Here is a 23,708-nt window from a genome sequence, read left to right on the forward strand (position 1 = left end):
AGAGTGAGCTATAATAAACTGAATGACAGCATTGTGTGGGAGAGGGACACTGGGCTTGCCAGGTACTGCTGCAGCTCATACCTGGCACTGAATTTGCCAAACAGAAATTGATTATCCTGAGAGCTGGAACCCAGCGTGGCAGTTCACTAAATACAGAGAATAAATAACACGGAGACTCAGATCTTTGCTGGGACTGTGCAGGGTTTCAGCTTCCGCTCCACTTCTGCAGGCTGCTTGCATTGTGAATCGAGAATGATAATTTACAGTAGATTTATGTTTTCCCTTTCCCTATTGTCTAAACATGAAAGAATTGGGCACAATTCCACATCTGTCTTTGACAGACTCCATTTCAATGCTGAATTCAGCTATAAGCCAACGGATCTCTTGCTGTAAGGATAAGCAAGCAGAAGTCTTATTTACCAGACCTGGAGGAAAATAATCCAGACTCAAATAACAGGGAGACCACAAAGAATCAGAGTAGCCACGTGCCCCTGAAATCGACAGGGGGAAATGTCCTGATTCATGGCATCTCTGGATTCAAGCAAATATAGCATCTAAAACAAAAGAGAAAAAACTGAGGTCAAGAGATACTGCATGAAGTTGAAAATGTAGAACAAAAATCAGAATGAGGGCAGTGTCCATGAGCTTGCATGTTGCAGAAAAAACAAACTTGTAAAGCAAAAGACAAAACTTTAAAATTCTTCAATAATTGAGGAAAAAAGACTGAGGAATAATGAAAGACATGGAGTATAGGTCCAGGAGATTTTAGTGGTTTCTGAGCTGGGCTACAGATGCACCTACAACACTACTACCAACATCCCCGACACATACACACACACGCACACACACACACGATTTTCATTAATATTTGCATGCACAGTGTGATGCATTCTCCTTTTTCCTTTGTCCAGAGACATGATCTCTGTCCTCGTCTTACAGAAATAATGTGGAGATGTCATGGAAGACAATAAAGAACTGGGATTTATTCTCCCTGGATTCCTATTATTGAGAAGATATTGTATATGATCCCAATTCTGAGAAGTCTTTTTATTTCAGCAGTAAAATGGCAATTGCGTTTGTAAAAGCAGCAACTTTTCTTACCACACAACATCTTTGATTTATCTCTTATTTCCTGGCAACTTCCTTTTAGGGTGAACTTGTATCATATGCTCTGACTGGCCAATGAGGAAGTATCCATAGACATCCTAAAGTAGCAGACTTCACACTTCCAGTTGTACAGTAGTTATAAAATTGACCCTCACAAAGAAATTCTCTCAACCTTTTTTTTCATCACATTAAAAAAGGTGAGATTGGGAGTAATACGTTTGCCATTAATAAAAATTTGGAACATATGTCTTTCAGTGGTGGGCTTTGATATGATTGTATGATATCTTTTGCACCATGGCTATAGAAGACTCTGATCCTCTCTGGGCAGATAGAAAACATGTACCAAGGGAGTCTAGAAAAATCCTCACAAAACCACTAGACTCATAGCAAGAGAGAGAAAGGCTTAGCAATCTGTATGATCAAAGGTCAGCCTCCTGGTCCCAGTGGGATAGCTGTGTACAGCAACCACTGAAACTTACAAAGCGTGTTTGGAGATCAGTGCAGAGAGACCTGAAGAAGTAACCACTTGCATATTTATTAAACACAAACTTTCCAGACCAGGGAAAAGATTCAAAGTTCTGAATCAAAAATGTTAACTAAATAGCAAAAAGTATAAAAGAAAACTATATGTAATCTTATCTGTGGATAATTGTGCAATCTAAATTCAGAAAATTTCTACATGCATTAGGTAGATAAAACATGTGGTCCTAAGACAATAATCAGGTGAGTTTCAGAAAATAATGGCAAAGCATGGTCAGAGAATTGAGAGAAAACGTGAAGTCCAAGAATTTTACACAGACATATGGTATATATAAAGGAAACAGAAAGGTATTTTTGGATATTTAAAAACTGAGAAATTAAACAATTCTTATATCTTTCCTAAAAATATTACTCAAATCTTACTTTCTAGTAGACCAAGAATGAGTCAAAGATAAATAGTTTTAAAAGGGGGAAGTTGTGAAACCATGTCAGTAAGCATTGAAATCAGATACACATAGATTAAAGCTTAAATGTATGTGGGAAACACAGCTAAAATCTAATATTTTTAGAGGAGAAAAAATACAATATGTTAAAAAATCCCAGTAGGTTTCTGCTTCCAGGAGGATGCAATAAGTGTTATTTTTCCTATTTCTTCTATCATGTACAACTAAAATTGTGGACATTCAATATAAAGCAAATATAAGCCAGATGTAGTGGCTCACGCCTGTAATCCCAACACTTTGCAAGGCTGAGATGGGTGGATCACTTGAGTCCAAGAGGTCAAGACCAGCCTGGGAAATGTAGTGAAACCCGATCTCTACTAAAAATACAAAAATTTAGCCAAGCATAGTGGTGCACACCTGTGGTCCTAGCTACTTGGAAGGTAGAGGCGGGAGGATGGCTTGAGCCTGGGAGGTGGAGGCTGCAGTTCGCTGATATCGAGATAATGCCACTGCACTCCAGCCTGGGTGACAGAGCGAGACTCTATCTTGAAAAACAAAACAAATAATAACAACAACAACAGAAACAAATATAAGAAGACTCTGTAAGGCAGAGAGAAGTCAGGCTGGCTGGGGAGCTTAAAACCCAGAAACAATAAGGCAATAGGATCTGTGGGTTTGTCTGACTCATATATCCCAGAACCTGGGGACCTAGGAACGCCCACAGGTGTGGGCAAAGAAAAAGCCCAATGACCTCTTATTCTGTCCAGCCAAAGGACCAGAGGCAGCCTAGCAAAACAGAAAATGCCTCAACAGTAACTGCTCTAATCTAGACAAACACCACGGAAAAACCCGTGGCTCTACCCCAAGCCACACCGGCAAAGACTTACCCTGAAGCCTAGACTTCCACCCTTGCTAGAATGTAATGAGGCACCCAAGTCCCCTTGCTGGGTGGTATCAGAGTAGGTTTCTGGAAGTTAGGCCTTTTACCATGACCCACACGTGCCAAGAACATCTCTCCTCCCGTGGCATGAGTGAAAGCCTTTTGAGGGGCAGTAGCAAGGCACTCCTACTTCTCCCAGCCAAGGTGGCATCAATGAGGCCTGGTGAGGAGCCCAGCAATAGCACAGAGCCCCTTCCCTGTCACAGCTTAACAGAGGCCAAGAGTAAAACCTGGACTTCTCTCATTTTGCAGTAATCAGGCCACTGGCCCCTTTTCATTCCCCCAGGACTTTACCTATGAGGCTATGTCAGAGACATAGCTATGACAGCTACAACAAAAGGTTTAAAAAAGACACAGAGTGTTATAATTTACTACCCAAGATGTCTAGTTGTCAATTAAAAAAACAGATAAATCTCAACTAAAATAAAAAAAAAAGGCAATAGACACCAACATCAACATGACAGATGTTAGATAATTTTAGATAATTCTAACATCTGTCTAAAGATATTTTAAAGCAGCCATCATAAAAATGCTTCAAGGCTGGCTGAAGTGCCCACATGCCTGTAATCTCAGCATTTTGGGAGGATGAGGCGGGCAGATCACTTGAGCCCAGGAGTTCGAGACCAGCCTGGGTAACATGGTGAAACTCCATCTCTACAAAAAAATATAAAAATTAACTGGGCATGTGCCTGTAGCCCCAGCTACGTAGGATGAGGTGGGAGGATCACTTAGATCTAGAAGGTTGAGGCTACAGTAAGCTGTGAGCATACCACTGCACTCCAGCCTGGGCAACAGAGCAAGACCCAGTCTCAAAAAATAAAGTTGCAATGTGCAATTATCAACATGCTTGGAAAAAATGAAAAGTAGGAAGGCTCAGCAAAGATACTGAAGAGAGGCCAAGCATAGCAGTTCATGCCTGTAATCCCAGCACTTTGGGAGGCTGGGGCAGAAGGATCACTTGAACCCAGGAGTCTGAGACCAGATTATGCAACACAGACCACATCTCTACAAAAAAAAAAAAAAAAAAAAAAAAAAAAAATTAGCCAAGCATGTTGCCACAGGCCTGTGGTCCCAGCTACTTGGAGGATGAGGTAAGATCACTTGAGCCTGGGAGTCTGAGGCTATAGTGAGCTGAAATCATGCCACTGCACTGCAGTCTGGGCAACAGAGTGAGACCCTGTCTCAAAAACAAGACAAAAAAACACACAGAAACTGAAGAGATAATGAAGAACCCAATGGAGTTTTAGAACTGAAAAATATAATAATTGAAATAAAAAATTAAATGGATGGCTCAAGAGCAGAATGAAGAGGGCAGAGGAAAGAATTGGTGAACTTGAAGTTAGAACAACAAATTACAGCAAATTTGAACATCACAGGGAAAATAGACTGAAAAGAAAAATGAACAGAACCTCAGGGATCTGTGGTATTCTACAGAAAGATCAAACATTCCTGTCATCAGAGCCTTTGGAAAGAGTAAGGAAAGAGAACAGGACTTAAATGGCTTACCTTTCAAATATGGTAAATGATTCCAAACAGGATAAACCCAAACGAATGAAAGAAACCACCAAGACACCAAGACACACTGTAGTCAAACTTCTGAAAATAAAAAGAAGAGAAAAATCTTGAAAGCAGAAAACAGCAAGAGTGAAATGACACAGGATCTCTAGGGGGAAAATAGTTTGAATAATGGTGGACTTCTCATTAGAAACCATGAAGGCCAGAAGGAAGCGATACAAATGAAAGTGCTGGATGGAAAGAGCAATCAATCCACAATCCGATATTCAGTGAAAGCAACCTTCACCAATGAAGGGGACATTAAGAATTTTCGTCCGGGCACGGTGGCTCACGCCTGTAATCCCAGCACTTTGGGAGGCCGAGGCAGGTGGATCACGCAGTAAAGAGATAGAGACCAACCAGGCTAACACGGTGAAACCCCGTTTCTACTAAAAAAATGCAAAAAATTAGCTGGGCATGGTGGCAGGCGCCTGTAGTCCCAGCTACTCGGGAGGCTGAGGCAGGAGAATGTCATGAACCCAGGAGGCGGAGCTTGTAGTGAGCCAAGATCGTGTCACTGCACTCCAGCCTGGGCAACAGAGCGAGACTCCGTCTTAAAAAACAAACAAACAAACAAATAAATAAATAAGAATTTTCACGAGAAAAAAAGTAATTGTAGGCAGGAGAACTACCCTAAAGTAACAGCTAAATGGAGTTTTCTAAACAAAAAGGAAATGATAAATGAAGGACCATGAAACATCAGGAAATAAAAAAGAAAAACAGAAAGAGTAAAATATAATCATACATCGTTTAATCACAGGGATATGTTCCGAGAAATGTATCATTAGGCAAATTTGCCATTGCATGAGCATCATAGAGTGTACTTACACAAACCTAGTGGTCTAGCCTAGTACACATCTGGGCTGCATGGTATAGCCTGTTGCTCCTAGGCTTCAAACATGTATAGCATGTCATTGTACTGGATACTGTAGGCAACTGTAACACAGTGATAAAAATTCACTTATCAAAACCTAGAAAAGATACAGTAAAAATATGGTATTATATTCTTACGGGACCATCGTATATGCAGTCCGTCATTGACCAAAACATCATCTTGCAGCACATGACTGTATAATACATTTTCCTTGTCTTGGGTTTTCTAGAGTATATTTGAGTGTTGAAGCAAAAATTACAACACTGTCTTAAAGTGCTTCTAAATCTACATGAAAGGAACATTTAAACCATTTATAAATAGGAGGTAATATTCTACACTATGGGTCAAACTAGTAAAATGTTAATGCTAGTAGATTGTGTAGTGCCCCCAAGAGTCTGGCCTATGTGGATTATCCAAATGGACTCACTTCCTCTCTGGATTCTGGTTGACTTCAATCAACAGGGAGCACCAGCAGAATGCTGGAAATAGAAAAATGGAGTGTGATATCCAGGTATTTATTTTCCTTTTTTGCTCCCTGTGAGTAGACCAACAGCTTGCTGCGTCTTCTTATCCAAAATGTCTCAGAGTCATTTGCTCAATCAGGTGCATCTGTTTGGCAGAGAGGACAAGAGGGTGAAGCTCATATAGAGAAAGTTATAAAAACCTTTAAAAACATGACAAAAACATACAAGGCCAATTTTGGAACTGGCGCTACACCTAGTTGTAAGGGATGCTGGGAAACAGTCTAAGCTATGACATCATTGCAAGTTTTAGTCTCATATAAAACATGTGTTCCTTAATTCAAATTTATCTTATGTGCCTCAATAAAGTTTTGCATTCCACATACTCCCTCCTTTGGAACCCGCAGGAAGACTAGATGGCACAAATTCTGGACTGCGTGTGGGAACCCACACCCCAGTCCCATCCCCTAAAGACAATAAAAACCCAAGCCATTTTCAGATTAAACAGAGTGTCCATCCTGCTTTCCCCAGAAAGCTTCGATGTGTAATAAATTGCTTCATTGTGTCTTGGTGTATGTGTGGCACATCAGTGTCACCCTCTCAACAGCTTTTGGGTGAAGGATGGTGGGTCCTGTCCTCCGTGGGGCAATCAGAAGACAGTCCATTTTCATATTAGGTTATTTACATTTTGTGCAATGATTTGTAAGAATTCTTCATATATATTTTTTTGCCTCCCAAATTTGTGGACGGTCTTTTACATTGTCAATATCAAATTTGGAGTTATGGTTATTCTAGCTTCAGGAAATGAACTGATGAGTGTTCTACTTTTTTCTATACCCTGGAATAGCCTGTTTACAATGGAAACTATTCATTGAAGTTTGGTAGAACTTGAAGTGGAGATACTTGAGCCTGAACTTTCCCTTTGTGGAAAAATGTTTGATGATGGTCTTACTTTTTAAAATTCCTTGAGACTACTTATATTACAATTATGTATTTTAATAAATTTATTCCAAGTAAGTTTTCATGTTTGGGGCATAAAATTGTCCATAATATCCAATTATTACCTTTTAAAATGTCTGCAGACTTACAATTTGACAGATTTGTGAGGAAAAAAGTCTGCAGAATCCATAGTTATGTTTTCCTTTTTGTTATTGTTATTGTTAATCTTTGCCTTATTTTTTCTTAAAAAACCTTACCAGGATTGTGTAAATTTTATTAGCCCTTTCAATGAACAACTTTATCTTTGTTAACCTTTCCTATTTTCCCTCTAGCCTCTATATCTTTTATCTTCTCTTTTATGTTTTTCATCTCTTTATATCTCTGCACTGAATTCTGGATAATTTCTTCAACTATAACTTCCAACTTTCTATTTTTCTCTTTTGCTGTGTTTAATCTGTTGTTAAGTCATCCATAGAATTTTAAATTTCAATTATTATGTTTTTTGATTTCTGTTTGGTTCCATTTTAAATTCTGCTTAGACATTTTTTATAGTTTCTTTTCAAGCTTGTATTGCATACATATACTTAATATTTTTTCCATGGTCTCAATTTGATATGACAGTATCAAAAGTACTTCCATATTTATTCTTGCTGTCTCTGATTTCTACCAGTTCTCTTCTATGGGGGTGTTTCCACATGTGTTTGGCTGTTCTTTTTTTACTGTAATCTCAATTTTCTTGGAACTTTCTTTTAAAGAATTATTTTAGGGTGAGATCAGGGTTATAATTAAAATAACAACTGCTATGGTATGGGCACTATGAAGTCAAAACAGACACTATACAGAGTTGTGTAACTGACATTGAAGACTCAGAAGAGGAAGGGTGGGGCAGGGTGAGGATGGAAAAATTACCTATTAGGTACAATTTACACTCTTTGGGTGACAGGTACACTAAAAGCCCAGACTTTACCACTATACCATTCATGCATATAACCAAAACCATTTGTATGCCTAAATGTATTGAAATTTTAAAGCAAAAATTAAAGTAATTAACTAAATTGATTAAAAAATGATGCCTGAATACGAGTTAAATAACATGAGATAGAAATTATAAAACCATTCCATGAAATTTTACAATCTAACTTATGTAAGCTTAAATGTATTTAAATATATGTCACCATTTCAACAGTTAATATTTAAAATACTTGCTCACAATCATTTTGGTTTCCAGGAAAAAAAAAATGTTTTCTATTTGGATATTTCTCTACATTAAATAAACTTTAGAGGTACTTAATACATGCCTATTAGATAAACTGATGAATTCAGGGAAAAAAAGATGCTAGTTGCAACAGATTTATATTTAAAATATTTAACAACCGGTATAGCATGAATATTAAGCAATTTAAAGAGATATTGGCTCAATAAGAATCAACACCAGTTGCAAAAAGCTCATGTGAATGTACTGGTGTGTTCTGGATAAGCAACAGCATTTTCTGGAATGAAGGTAAATTCATCTAGAGAGAATTTGCATTTGGTTTTTCTAGGCATCTGGGGACACTTACTGTCCAGGATCACTTCAAATTACATTTTTCCTTGAGATGTTTTGGAATCTAAACTCATGTGAATTTCATTTGTAAACTCTCCTAATGATTACCTTTGGGGGCTAGACTCCACATTCCTAAGCTCTGCTTAGCACACGGTTTAAAATAAGTGTCCTCTTTTTGAAAATTCTTGCAGAGAATAGGTTTATTTCTGCTTTTCTTTTACAAGGGGACTCTTTGGGCTCCCAGCCTGAAAGGAGGAAAGTCTCCTAGTAGACTTAGTGTGCTGGGTGGTTCTTAGGATTTGCAGGGAATAGGTTTACTTCTGGTTTTCTCTTACAAAGGGACACTTTGGTGTCCCAGCTTTAAAGGAGAAAACTCGGCTGGGCACGGTGGCTTACGCCTGTAATTCCAGCACTCTGGGAGGCCGTGGTGGGAGGATCATAAGGTTAGGAGATTGAGACCAGTCTGGCTAACATGGCGAAGTCCCGTCTCTACTAAAAATACAAAAATTAGCCAGGCGTGTATTTAGCCCACACCTGTAATCCCAGCTACTTGGGAGGCTGAGGCAGGAGAATCACTTGAACCTGGGAGGCAGAGGTTGCAGTGAGCTGAGATTGCGCCACTGCACTCCAGCCTGGGTGACAGAGCAAGACTCCATCTCAAAAAAAAATAAATTAAAAAAAAAAGGAGAAAAATCTAGCAGACATAGTGCTGTATGTGGACCATGGATTCTGACTCCTAGGTCTTGTATCACTGGAGTCCTGGAAAATTGAAGTTCCAATTTATCTCAGGCAAAGGACCGTAAGACCAAAGCCAGTTACAGAGAAGGGCACCAATAACCCCATAGACCTTATGACCTGAGGATTTCTTACTTTCCTGTGAGCTCATCAATGAATTAAAGATATTTTTAAAAGCTTTATCCAGAATTGTTGATTGTTTGTAATCTGTGGGGAAACTGACCCAGGTATTTCTTCTTCCTATTACGGAACAGAAATTCCTATGTTAATATTTTATCTAATGCAAAGCTCGTTAAACTATATATGGATTGAACCTGACATCATAACATTGTTTTGACAGGACTTAATCAACAAAATTAACTAGAAGAGGCATATTAGTTTAAATATAATTTGGTATTTGGTGCAATTATGGCAAAAACAGAAAAATAAATTACCTTAAAGGGCTTTGTTTTCTAGGAAGGAAAATACAAAGTTTGTCTCTAAATTAGATGTAATTTTTCAAAACGTTGACCAGTGTACATATGGTTGTGAAAATAGCAGGCATTGAAACAACAATACATCCTAAATGTAACAACATCGAAACATTGACACAACATATCTTAAATGTAAATGATCATAGTTGGAATTGCTGCATTGATTATACCATCTAAAAAAGTTTCAAACATTGACTTTGAAGCTTATTGGTTCATTCATCATGACATATGAGTAATTTGTAGATAATCAATGGAATTGTCATTAAGTCTCCCAAAAGATGTAGTATTATATTCATAAGAGGTATAGAACCAATTCCCAGGAAAATCTATCACAGACATAAGGCTTCATTACATGCAGACTAAAGAATGAACGCTAAGCCAAAAGTGTCCAATAAAGTGTGAGCTCGAATGTCTTCAAACTAGAAAAGTGAAGTCACTATTGCTATATTTTTCACAGTCAGTAATAAGCAGTCTGATTCTAAAAGTACATTCTACCAGAAGAACTTGCCCCAACCAACACTGGGGAAACAAAATTAGCTCTGAATACAAAGGAATGTGAATGAAAGATAGTCCTTGCTTTCCAATTTTGTGAGCAAGTTACAACTCAGGAGAGAATTAGAAGAATATGTGAATTATTCTGAGAGAAAAAAATTAAATTTCCATTCATATTGAGAGGAATTTGAAGGAATTAGCAATAAAAGTGCTTTGTTTTGTGCTCTGATTAAAAGAGAAAGCAGGCCGGGAGTGGTGGCTCACGCCTCTAATCCCAGCACTTTGGGAGGCCGAGGTGGGAGGATCGCTAGCTCTGGAGTTCGAGACCAGCCTGACCAACATGGTGAAACTTCGTTTCTACTAAAAATACAAAAATTAGCCGGGCATGGTGGTGGGCGCCTGTAATCGCAGCTACTCAGGAGGCTGAGGCAGGAGAATTGCTTGAACCCGGGAGGCGGAGGTTGCAGTGAGCTGAGATCGCACCACAGCTCTCCAGCCTGGGCCACAGAGTGAGACTCTGTCTAGAAAAAAAAAAAAAAAAAAAAAAAGACAGAAAGCAAAAACTAAATACGTTATTCCAACCTTTGGAAAAATTTGTATTTAATACAAATCTAGTGGTCAGGGCAAGAGTCTATATACACAATGTATTTATATGTATTATATATAAAAATCTATATTTTATATATATAATATGATATATATCTATTTTATTCAAATCAAATGAGACATCTCGCTTTCTGACATACCAGCATATGGTATGTAAATGTGATATGTACTTCCTAAAATAAAGAACTTTTTTATAAACCTCAATTTGGATGACTTGCATTGAGAAATAAGATATTTGATTAATATATTGTATGTAATTATTGAATTTGCTTTATTTTATATCCATGACACTTAATATGACTAACAAAGGCGTAGCACACAACATTGTCTTTTTGTACAGTTGTTGTGAAATCACATTGATAATTGATGACTGACCATTCATTCAGTTGTTTTGAAACATTTTTCTTGAAGCTCTTTGGTGGCTTAAGTTTTCCCCCGACTACTGGTTCTAGAATAGGATTAAGTGAAATAGCCAGAGTGTACCTCTCCATCTTCAGATTCAAGTGCATTTTTAAACACTTGCACTAAGCCCATTTTTAAAAGAAATGGGACAAAATGCCGAGATTAGTCATACATAAGGTCAGAAAAAAATCTGTTTATTACGGATTGGCTAGGTATTCGACTTCTTTATATTGGACTTTAATCAATTTCAAATTGCAGTTGCTTTCATTCCTGAAATGGGGACTGAGTTGGGCAGTTTCCCTCGCAAAGTCTGAATTCCTGGTTCCTCAAACGGTTCTCAATCTGAGCATGGTGGACATCTCCTCGGAATTATCAGCAGGTCGGTCATAAATCATAGAGCCTTCTGTTTACCCCTATGACTGATCTCTAGGAACAGGATCAATGCACTTCATTCCTGAAACCTGAAAACAAGCATCTGTGAGAGAAGGTGTCAACAAAGACAATATTTTAAAAGGTCAAACCTTAATTCACCTTGGTTCCCAGAAATATTCCTTATAGCTTTTTGATGAAAACAATTTCCCAGCCTTTGATGATTGCATTCTAACAGCCCTGCAGTCAGGAACATTAAAAGTAGTTACATGCTCATTTTTATTCCAAAAATTCTTAGCATTGCTAAATCAACATCCCCATTTTCAAGCCCAGAAACAAAGGTAACAACTGACCGATTTCTAGAATATAAGTTCTCATATAAATTCTGATATGAAAGTATATTCAGGAGGTAGCTTTTGTTGAAAATAAGAGTAATGTCATTTCTAAGCTGCATGTGTAGTATGTAAAATATATGCAGTGAAAGAAACTAAAAGAAGCATATTTTTATTCTATTTTATCATTTTGCTTGATGCTTCAATGACAATTATGTTGAAAATTTTCTCTTGTAATTCATCTCGTAAGATATCAGTAAGATTACACCTTCAAGATGAAATCAGGGGAAAAAAACTTTTCATTTTTGCTACTTTAAGATCTATTCCTTGTCCCAGAGCCCACCATGCTTCAAGGTATGTAGCTTGAAGAAATAGCATTAACAACTTTTTACATAAAATACTTTTATGAATGCAAACTTTGAGTGATTTTCTGGCAAATCTAATTTATTTAAATTAGGTTTATTTAATTACCCATACAGCTGTTCTGTGCCCTGAATATAGCCCAAGGGACTATTTAAAGTGCTTAAGTCTAAATGTCATGTTTTATCACTATGTAACGGGTAGCAAACTACAACAAAAAATTTGTGTTGCTCACTGGGTAGTACTTCAAGAATATGCCATTCCTTTCTTTTTTTCTGTGATATGATAGTAGTTATGAAGCTCCAAGCTAAATATAAGTAGGACTGACTTTTTTTTGAACACCATCATGTCATCATTCAAGGTACAGCCATATCCTTGCTGAGAGAAGACTCTTCCACTCCAATAGTTTTAATTACCATTACACCCAGAGGTTTCAAGATCCATATCACAGCCCACTTTTCTTTCTCGTTCTCTAGAGCCACCTCCAATGTCTACTGAGTATCTCCTCTTAAATAGTCCACATGTCCAAACTGAAATTCACCACCTTTCTTTCAAACAGATCATCTTGTTGTATTCTAACATCAACAAATGGGCCTTCATTTACCATTTAGATGACTGCTTCTAAGATGATTTAGGGCATAAAATGGCTTAGAGCTGACATCGCCTCTATCCTTACACGGAACAAACTGTAGACAATATCACTACTTAGCATACTAGAAAGGGCTTAGTCTCTGAAGTCAGATGACCTGGGTTTGAATCGCAGCCCTACTGTTATTTACAATATAATCTTGGGCAAATTATTTCTAGAAGCCTTGGTTTCCTCATCTATGACAAAAATACAATCAAACGTCTCAGCGATATCTAGAGAATTTAAGGAGAAAATATATGTGTAAGTGTTGAATGTAAGACATAAGACAATGTAAATACTAATTATTTCTATTTAGTATATTTCTAAAAGAAGAATCCAGTGAGGATGATAGGCTTAAAAATAGAATAAATCATCTTAATTTATAAGATGATAGTATTCAAGCCACTACTACTGAAGTCACATAACGCAACTTAGTTCTTTGAAGTTTTATAGAACTTGCCCAATTCTAGTACCAACTAAACATGTGGAAGGCAAAAGTACTTGTCATCCAAGTAAAGCGACATATTTTGGAAATACTTGATCTATGTACACATATCGTTAGGAAACGATGGTTGAATTTCCTGATCATATTATGGATCCTTTTAGATCAATCGAAATTAACGAACACTTGACTTGCGTTAGAGCAGAAGTTAGAGGCAGCATTTCCCTACGTTACCATTAGGAAATGGGTAAATCAGGTCAAAGATGTGATTGTCCTCCAAACTTAGGGTTTCTTAAATCCCAAAGGATCTTGCAATACAATTAAATTTAAATGAGATTCTGTCATAAGTTCCATTGTATTACACACCACTCTGTCAGCCCAGAAGGCTCAGCTCTTCCTGTTCCAAGCTATTGTGTGAGCAGTTTGGGTGGCACTTGTACCACAGAGCATGGTTTACTGTCATGACTATCTTTAAAGTGGAAGATGCAGGGGTTGCCCTGATGACCTGGTCAATAGAAATGAATGAACACTTGACTTGCATTTGAGCACAAGTTAGAGGGAGTGTTTCCCTAACAACAATTAGGAAACGGAAAAACCAAGGATGGTCTCAATATGTTTCAATATCCCTAAAACTGGTGACAAACCTCTATATTCAAATGGCATTACTACAATGAGAGCATCACTCCAATAAATAAGTTTCCCAACCATATATACAGTTGTTGAGTCTTTTTCGCTTGAAAGAAGTAGCAAATGGCAATATCTGAAAGGGACATTTTACTTTTTTTTTTCTTTTAATAAAGCAATTCAAGGTTGCTGGTGCCATGTATTCAAATGCTTAAATCACGCGCACACCCAAAACATCCACAATGGCTTAGATGACATATTCACCAACAACATCACAATCTCCAATTTTCATCACATTGTCATTGAACTTGTTCAAACAGGTAGGTTTGTCTCATGTTCCAGCCTTTATTCCCAAAGCATTTGAGGGCTGACAGTTTTATCTCCTTATCACATTATTTCAGTTATTTGCAAGCAACATGTGGTAGGAACCGGAACATCTTGGGGATAATTACTCTTCCAATAATTTGCAACACTAATGATACTTTTCTAGTTTTTTATGGTGCAAGTGTTTTATGCTTTATTAATTTGCACTGGGTCTTTTCTTTGATATTTTTCCTACCGTCTGAGAGTTTTACAGGTCTATTGCTTGTACTATGCCTATGAAGAATGTTTTTGACTACAAAATAAGAAAAATGATTATGATAATACTGAAAAGGCCAGACGCTGGCTTTTATAAGAAAAAACATACATTATAAAACTTGTTTTTCTTTGTCTTCCCTAAATAGGAGGTTAAGTTATAAAGTTGAGTGAGGCTAGTTAAGGAGTAGGTGCCTCAGGGCTATATATCAGCCATGATCATCCTAGTAGGCTAGCGTATCATTAAGAGACCATGTCAGAGCAGATCAAAGCCCCTTCATACTAAACCTTGAGAGTCCTGGTCCTATAGCATGATTCAAATTCTCTAGGAAAAGAGAGTAGATGGGGCAGGTTAATATATCAACATAAGATGAAGCTGTTATAACCATTTTTTGACCCTACAGTTTTGCCTTTTCCGGAATGTCATATGAATGAAATTATGCAATCTATTGCCTTTGCAGTCTGGCTTATTTTACTTACAAAAATGTGCTTGAGAGTCATCCATTTTGTGGCATGCATCAGAAGTTTGTTCCTTTTTATTGCTGAGGAGTACTCCATTCTATAGATACACCACAGTTTGTTTATCCATTCACTCGTTAAGGGGCATATTGACTGTTTCCAGCTTTTTTGCAATTATGAAAAATGCTGATATAAAATTTTATCTACAGGTTTTTGTATAAACACGAGTTTTCATTTCACTTAGGTAAATACTAAACCTAGGATCACTGGGTCATATTGTAAATGTATGTTTAACCTAATAAGAAATTGCCAAAATATTGTCCAAAGTGGCTGTACTATTTGGCATTCCAACGGCAACGAATGAGCATTTTTATTGCTCTGCATTCTCACCAGTATTTGTTACTGTCAGTTTCCTTTTCTAAAAAAAAGTTTAGCATATGCTTTTTTGCCATCTCAATGTCTTTCTTGGTGAAATCTCTGGATATTTTGCTCATTATTTATTGATTGTTTACTTATTGTTGAATTCTAGTGGTTCATTATATATTCTGAATACATCCATTAAAAGTTATACGATTTGCAATATTTCTCTGTCTGTGGTTTGTCTTTTCATTCTCTTAACAGTATCTTTCACAGAACAATACTTTCAGTTTTGATACAGTCCAATTTACCTACTTTTTCGATTGTTTGTGATTGTTGAGTAGTATCTAAAATTCATGACTAGAGTCATTGTCATCCAGATTTTTATCCCACCTAGGTGTTTTATTGTTTTATGCTTTATATTTAGGTCTATGATCAATTTTGAGTTAATTTTTGAATACCCTATGAGATTTCTGTCAACTCATTTTTCTACTTATGGATATTGTTGTTCTAGCACTAGATGTTTTAAGAACTACCCTTTCTCTATTAAATTACCTTTGCACCTTTGTAAAAAGTCAGTTGATTATTCTGTGTGGGTTTAATTCTGGGCCATTTTATTTCATAAATTAACACGTTTATCATTTTTCCAAAGCTACACTGTTTTGATTACTGCACTTTATAGTAAGTCTTAAAATCAGGCCACAAGTGCAGGTTCTGCCTTCAGGCAGTGTGAGTCTTCTGACTTTATTCTTTCAATAATTATTTTGGCTTTGTTCTTCTTTCAAGAATTATTTTGGCATTCTAGTTCCTTTGCCTTTTCATGTAAATTTTAGAATCAGCTTATTATTATTTTCTAAAAAGGTTTGCTGGGATTTTGATTACCATTGGATTGAATCAGTAGATCAAATTGGGGGAAATCAACAGCTTAACAATATTGTTTCCAGTTCATGAACATGGTATATCTCTCCATTTGTATACATCTTTGATTTCTTTCATTAGTGTTCCATAGTTTTCAGCATACAGATTCTGCACATGTTTTGTTAGATAGATCATTGTTCTGGTTTTATTATAAAGGGTATTGTTTTTAAAACTATAAATTCCAAATATTCATTTCTGGTATATAGGTATACAATTGATGTTTGTATATTCTCTTGGTATCCCATAACCTTTTAAACCTCATTTCTTTAGTCCCAAAAATTTTTTTGTAGATTCTTTGGGATCTTCTACACAGATAGTCATATTGTCTGCAAATTCTGTTACTAGCCCGACAGAATCATACTCAAACTCCAAGTTATACTCTGCGTAGAGGAAAACAGTTCCTTCAGTCATGTCACCTAAAACATCTTGCCCACACCTGTGTTCCACACTCATCAAACTATAATGTAATTAGTATTTACATGTTTTTCTACACTAGGAAGGACCTGGAATGACAGAAAGGACCTGCCATTTTTGCCTTTTCATTCCAAGCATTTAATAAAGTGGCAAAAACCTAAGAGGAAGGCATTATTTAGTAAAGGACAGGCCAAAAATAGAAGAAGAGAAGTCAAGGAAGAAAGGAAGAGAAGAGAGAAAGGAAAAATGAGACAAATTTACACACTACTGGCCAGGCACTGGGGCTCACGCCTGTAATCCCAGCACTTTGGGAGGACTAGGCGGGTGGATCATCTGATACCAGCCTGGCCAACCTGGTGAAATCACATCTCTACTAAAAATACAAAAATTAGCAGGGTGTGGTGGCAGCTGCCTGTGATCCCAGCTACTGGAGAGGCTGAGGCAGGAGAATCGCTTGAACCCAGGAGGTGGAGGTTGCAGTGAGTCAAGATCACACCACTGCACTCCAGCATGGGTGATAGAGCGAAACTCTGTATCAAAAAAAAAAAAAAAATTACACACTACTAATCATATATTCAAAGAAATATACAGTTTACTTATTTTCTATTACTGATCTATTAATCTTCCTTGTAAGTATCACCCTACTAGCACTGGAAAGAGAGCATTGAGCTTGCCAATTCTCTATCTTCATCTCTTCTAGTTTAAGTCATTTTATTCAGGCAACTTAGTGTGTTTGGGGAAATGTTCAATTTTTCAGTTGTTTCTCTCCATCTTCCTCTTCTCCAAGACGGCATCTGGTCAATGGCACTATACACATGACTTCACACTGGCCTGGAGAGGAGCCTGGGATCTAAGCACTGTTACCTTATGCTGTTATTGTTCACCTCTTCCTGACTCCTCTGTTATCTCTTAGTTTTCTTGTGGTGACTGCTCTGCTAGCATCAACTACTGAAGTCTTGACTGAAGTTTGCAGCTGATAGTCTAAAGTTTATATTTTCTCTTGGCATGGTCAGGGTCTACGGCTCTCCTTTTATTCAGTTCTAGCTGGGCTCTTGCTGGCCCTGAAGTCAACTCGAATTCTCATCCAAATTCTCTTTCTATCCTCTGGCTTAGGAACTGTGCACTCCACAATTCCTGCAGAGGTTACCCTTGCCCGAGCTGCCTTCATGAAGTTCCAGCATCTCACTTCTCACTTTCCCCTACTCCACAGGGTGACTAGATGAACATGTGGATTCTTTCTGTACTAGCTGGGAGCCAGAGTAGACTCAGGAGGCCCACTCTCTGTCTAACCATGCTAAGGCATACATTCATCCATCGTGGTAGGCTCCTCTTGGTGTTGAGTGAAAGCACAACATTGGAACAGTTTTATTTGATCTTTCATATGACATTTTGGAATTAGGAGAGTAGATTTCAGAATGAAATTATTGTGCACTTCCTAAAGGATGTGATATTTAAAAAGACTTTTTTGGCAATATGAACCACCTCTTTAACCCAGTCTGGCACACAGTAGTAAAACCAAATGAAAATACAACTGGACAAAGACCCAGTAGGGTAGTTGTCCAAATAATCAAGTCACTGAAAAATTCAGCTCTAATGTCCCATCATAGTGTGAATATGGTTGAAGCTATAAATATGAGAGAACTTATTGAGAAATGTACTTTTTTTTTCCTTTCACTTCTTATATTGGATTTTAAGTTGGCCCACTTTAGCAGTTATACGAAACACTGTACCTTTGCTGTTTGTTCTCATAGCTAATGCCTTCGCTGTGTGTACACCAGTTTCTAAAAGTTCTTGGTCCTCAATCTCTGGGTTTAACTCATAAATTTCTTTTTCAAATCAAAGGTATCCAAGAGTATCATTTAAAGTACCCATGATTATATATATGTATATATACATATTATATATATAAAATATATTATGTGTAATATTATATTATGTATGTAATATATTACATAAAATATATTAAAAATACCCAGGCAGCTCTTAGTCACCTAATTTCTCATTACACTGTATGATGAATGACAATGATTCCTATATTTACACATAAGTCTCTGGATTCTTTTATTCTAAACTCAAAATCCATGAAAAAGTTTCCCAAAACACATTCATCAATCCTTCAGTTTTTCAGGCACAGTTTTTCAGTCCTTAAGCCTCATGTTTCTTACTGTATAATTGCTCGAGGTGGCGCTCCTCCCTCATCAAGAACTCTTTCCAATGGTACATGTCACTACCTTTAAGTATAGCTTGCATATTAAATTTGTATTTCTGTGAAATTAACTTTCCCAAACTGCCCTGGCACCATTTAATTAGGCCACTGGCCTATTCCAGTGGACACAGACTCCTTTCCATAAGTTCCCTTCCTTTCCTGCAAACACACAAATGCCCTCATTCCATGTAAGTGTTGCCACAGAAGTTCACAGTCACACTGTGGGAGACAGCGTGATCACAATTGAAAAGGATCCCATAGAAAGCTCAAGAACTGCAGTGGGTTCAACACTGTCAGTTAGATTCAGGCCACAAAGTAATCGTCCAACTGGTTCCAATTGCAAGGAAGTCTTAATGTGATTATTCAGAGAAGATTGATGAGTAGGTGGCTGACTTGGCCCATTTTAGGCCTTGTTATTTTAAAACTGAAAAGAGCCATATACACAAAATATTGCAGCACTTCTAAAAGTGGAGGGTGTGTGCTGCCTGTAGTTGGTGAGGTAATTTTAGGTGGCGCAGGATCAAACATCTTGATCTTGGTGTTTATATTTTCCCATCATTGCATAATTACCATGCATGACTCAAAGACTAGAAAGGAGGAGAGGAAAGAGAAGGTGAGCCAGAGGAAGAAGGAACTGAAGCCAGGAAATCTGTCTATAGCTGAGGCGGAGGTGTTTGAGTCCCAAGACCGGACTGTGGTGCTTGTCAGCTGTGTGGGTGGGGAAGAGTGTGTGTGTGACACATGTCTAGAGAAGCAGACTGATGAGCAAAGTGCCCAAGGGAAAGGTGGACTCAGATGATCATACTGACTCCTCAATCCTTCCTTGACACCCAAGATGTCCAGATGAAGAACTCAGCCTCAGCATGGAGCAATCCCACCGGCAGTAGAAGAAAAGAATGCTTGGGAAGACATGTGGAGTAGAAAATGAGCAAGAAAGCTTTCAGAGAAGGAGAAATGGGTAATGCAACTAAGAGTAGGGGAGGTGGAATTTCCAGTAAATAGAGGCCTCCTGGGGAATAAGAAGATAGTTGAACTGCTAGTGATGTAAGAAAGAATAGGGATGGTGAATAGAACCTTGAACTGGAGGTTGAAACACTGAGATTGTCTTCAAGATGTGCAAAAAAATCACTCTGAAATCTGGGATAAATCTCTTCTGCTATAATTAGAAATAGATTTATTATTACTTCTTTGTTTATTTTTAAATAACCTTATTATTATTATTGTTTGAGACAGGGTCTTGCTGTGTCACCCAAGCTGGAATGCAGTGGCATGATCTTACCTCACTGCAAACCTTTAACTCCAGGGTATGAGCGACCCTCCCACCTCAGCCTCCGAAGTAGCTGGGACTGTAGGCACATGACCATGACCAGTTAATTTTTCATTTTTGGTAGCCATGGGGGTCTTGCTTTGTTGCCCAGGCTGGTCTCAAACTCTTGGACAAGCAATCCTCCTGCCTTGACCTCCCAAAATGCTGGGATTATAGGGGTAAGTCACCATGTTTGGCCCTTATTTAATTTTTAAAATAATATTTATAGTAACCTGTGTGTGGTGATAATGTTTTTCCATTTATGGTTGAAACGTAAGTCTTCCTTCAAAGTAATGTTATTAAAATAAAAGAGAAAAAAAATGTGTGGATGAGCACTGGTATCAAAGAAAGTTAAATTGTGGTACAATATAGTCAATAACCATATGAATCCTGGAACCGGCCTGTCTGGGTTGAAATTGAGGCTGTACCACTTACTGATTGTAATCTTGGTTAAACTATTCAACTTCTCTCTGCCTCCATTTTTGCATCAGTATAATGGGGATAATGATGGTTCCAATATCACAATGTTGATGTGAAGATCAAATGAGTCAATATATCTAAAGTTCTCAGAAAACTGTCTGGCATATCTGTACGTCTTGTTTTGTGTGTGTATATAGATACAATAAAAGCTGATTTAAAAGTTACAGAATGTACAAGTACAAAACACTCGTCTAGTCTAACATCCCTATTCCACAGAGATTTAGAAGTTATATGTTTGTAAATCTCAACTTCTGGGTGGCAGGACATGGATCAGAATCCAGTGTTTTGGGCCAGGCGCAGTGGCTCACACCTGTAATCCCAGCACTTTGGGAGGCTGAGGTGGGTGGATCACTTGAGGTCAGGAGTTCGAGAGTAGCCTGGCCAACATGGTGAAACTCCGTTTCTACTTTAAAAATGCAAAAATAGGCAGGGCATCATGGTGTATGCCTGTAGTCCCAGCTACTCAAGAGGCTGAGGCAGGAGAATCACTTGAACCTGGCAGGCAGAGGTTGTAGTGAGCCAAGATCTGCTACAGTACTCCAGGCTGGGCAAGAGAGTGAGACTCTATCTAAAAAAAAAAAAAAAAAAAAAAAGGAATCCAGTTTTTTTGCATCATCTTCTAATTCCACCTGTTTGTTTTCCATCAGTGTTTACCTTACCAATACTGCCTGAGCAAGCAAAATAAAGCCTATGGCAAATGAGCTTCTTTGTAGAAGGAGGATCATACCCTATTAGCATAAATACATCACAGACAGCATTGAGAGAAGATTTGCAAAAATTATCATTTTACTTAAGAATCTCATATCTATCTCGTAAAACATGAGGATTATTACTGTTTCTGGTTAGTAGAGGAAATGAATAGTGAATGGGTGGCTGGCCATTAAGAGAAACAGACAACAATGGCATATATCTCTTCTAACAGCAGATGACTTAGAAGCATGGATAACCTAAAATCGTCAGCAATGGATTCACTGATCAGACCTCACAATTCTCATGAATTCATCCCTTAATTCTTATGAATTTACAATTCTTACTCTTCATTTGCCATATTAATTATTGGACCATAGAATCTTTAATCCTTCATTGTTTACTAATTAAGTCAATTAACTACATTCCATTCATTTTAATGAGTGTCATTTTGGTTACTACACACACACATGTAACAAGAAGCCATATAACAGTAAAAATTAATCTTTCTTTAGACTCTCTCCTAACAATTCACTTCTTTTAAGGCAACCAGAATATGAACTTCTGTCTTGTGGGGCTGGGTGTTTCATTAAGTGAGCACAGTAATTGTGCCCTCATTAGGAGCTTTTTAAAAGCTTTCAGGAAAATACAATGTGAAATAAATAATGCTGATTAAACACCCTTTCATGGAAGAAATAATAGAAAGAGATCAAGTGATAAATGAAATGAATGTTGCACTATCAAAGCAAATGGTGATTAATGGAAGGCCAGTTCTTTGCTTGCACTGGGACTTCTGTAAGCTGGTCAGTACCATTTATAATTGTGTTTCAGTGTTTTGCAGCCCAGTCATTTATACTAACGGTAACATTGAAGTGATAAATTAGGAAGAAGCAGGTTGTCTAATCAGCAGATAGGCAGATTGCAGCTCCAGTCAAAAGGAGAGTCATTCCTTTTCTTTTCTGTGTTAATAATGAAGGAATAGAAGGACGGTTTGATTTGAAGGGAAATTTGCCAAATATGCAGGCATTCACATATTTAAATTATTTTAATATTTCCTTTTCTTTCTTTTTAAAGTAGGTTTTCATTTTACTTTAGTCCTCTTTCAAATGATCTACCTTTTCTTTTAACCACCTAAAAGAGAGAATTGCAGTAAGCCAGTGCTGTAAAAAGGTCATTTCTTGTACCTTAACTATTAGCTGTTTCAAAAAATTTAATATTAACTGCAGACCATCCTGCTGTGACTTGTTACTCTGCAAGGAAAGCATAGCCAGCAACGCTGTACTATCTGTTGGACTTTGTATCTCTTAAGTATATTCTTTTTAAAAATTTTTTTACTTTAAGTTCTGGGATACAAGTGCAGAATCTGGAGATTAGTTACATAGGTATACATGTGCCATGGTGGTCTGCTGCACCCATCAACTCGTCAACTAGGTTTTAAGCCCCGCATGAGTTAGCTATTTGTCCTAATGCTCTCCTTCCCTTCACCTACCCACCGACTGGCCTGGTGTGTGATGTTCCCCTCCTTGTGTCCATGTGTTCTCATTGCTCTACTCCTACTTATGAGTGAGAACGTGCAGTGTTTGGTTTTCTCTTCCTGTGTTAGTTTGCTGAGAATGATGGTTTCCAGCTTCATCCATGTCCCTGCAAAGGACATGATCTCATTTCTTTTTATAGCTGCATAGTATTCCATGCTGTATATGTACCACATTTTCTTCCTCTAGTCTATCACTGATGAACATTTGGGTTGGTTCCATGTCTTTGTATTGTAAATAGTGCTGCAGTAAACATATGTGTGCATGTGTCTTTATAGTAGATGACTTATATTTCTTTGGGTATATGCCCAGTAGTGGGATTGCTGGGTCAAATGGCATTTCTGGTTCTAGATATTTGAGGAATTACCACACTGTCTTCCACAATAGTTGAACTAACTTACATTCCCACCAACAGGGTAAAGCGTTCCTATTTCTCCACAGCCTCACCAACATCTGTGGTTTCTTGACTTTTTAATAATTGTCATTCTGATTGGTGTGAGATGGTATCTCCTTGTGGTTTTGATTTGCATTTCTCTAATGATCAGTGATGATGAGCTTTTATTCATATGTTTGTTGGCCACATAAATATTGTCTTTTGAGAAGTGTCTGTTCATATCCTTTGCCCACTTTTCGATGGGTTTGTTTTTTTCTTGTAAATTTGTTTAAATTCCTTGTAGATTCTGGATATTAGACCTTTGTCAAATGGTAGACTGCCAAAATATTCTCCTATTCTGTAGGTTGCCTCTTCACTCTGATGATAGTTTCTTTTGCTGTGCAGAAGCTCTTTAGTTTAATTAGATTATATTTGTCAATTTCAGCATTTGTTGCAACTGCTTTCGGTGTTTTCCTCATGAAGTCTTTGCCCTTAAGTATATTCTTGATTAAGGTTATGCATGTCTCATAAGTGATGAAAAAATATTTCCAGGAATATATGCACATACATTTTAGCTTAAAAATGTATATTCACTA

General features: G+C 37.5%; 1 pseudogene; it reads right to left on the minus strand.

Moving 5' to 3' along the window:
• Positions 1-288: 288 nt before the first annotated feature.
• Positions 289-23,708, minus strand: part of LOC140712453 (uncharacterized) — a 154,743-nt pseudogene continuing 131,323 nt past the window's right edge.

The sequence above is a fragment of the Chlorocebus sabaeus genome, chromosome 9 (genome assembly GCF_047675955.1).
Source record: "Chlorocebus sabaeus isolate Y175 chromosome 9, mChlSab1.0.hap1, whole genome shotgun sequence".
Taxonomy (NCBI): Eukaryota; Metazoa; Chordata; class Mammalia; order Primates; family Cercopithecidae; genus Chlorocebus; species Chlorocebus sabaeus.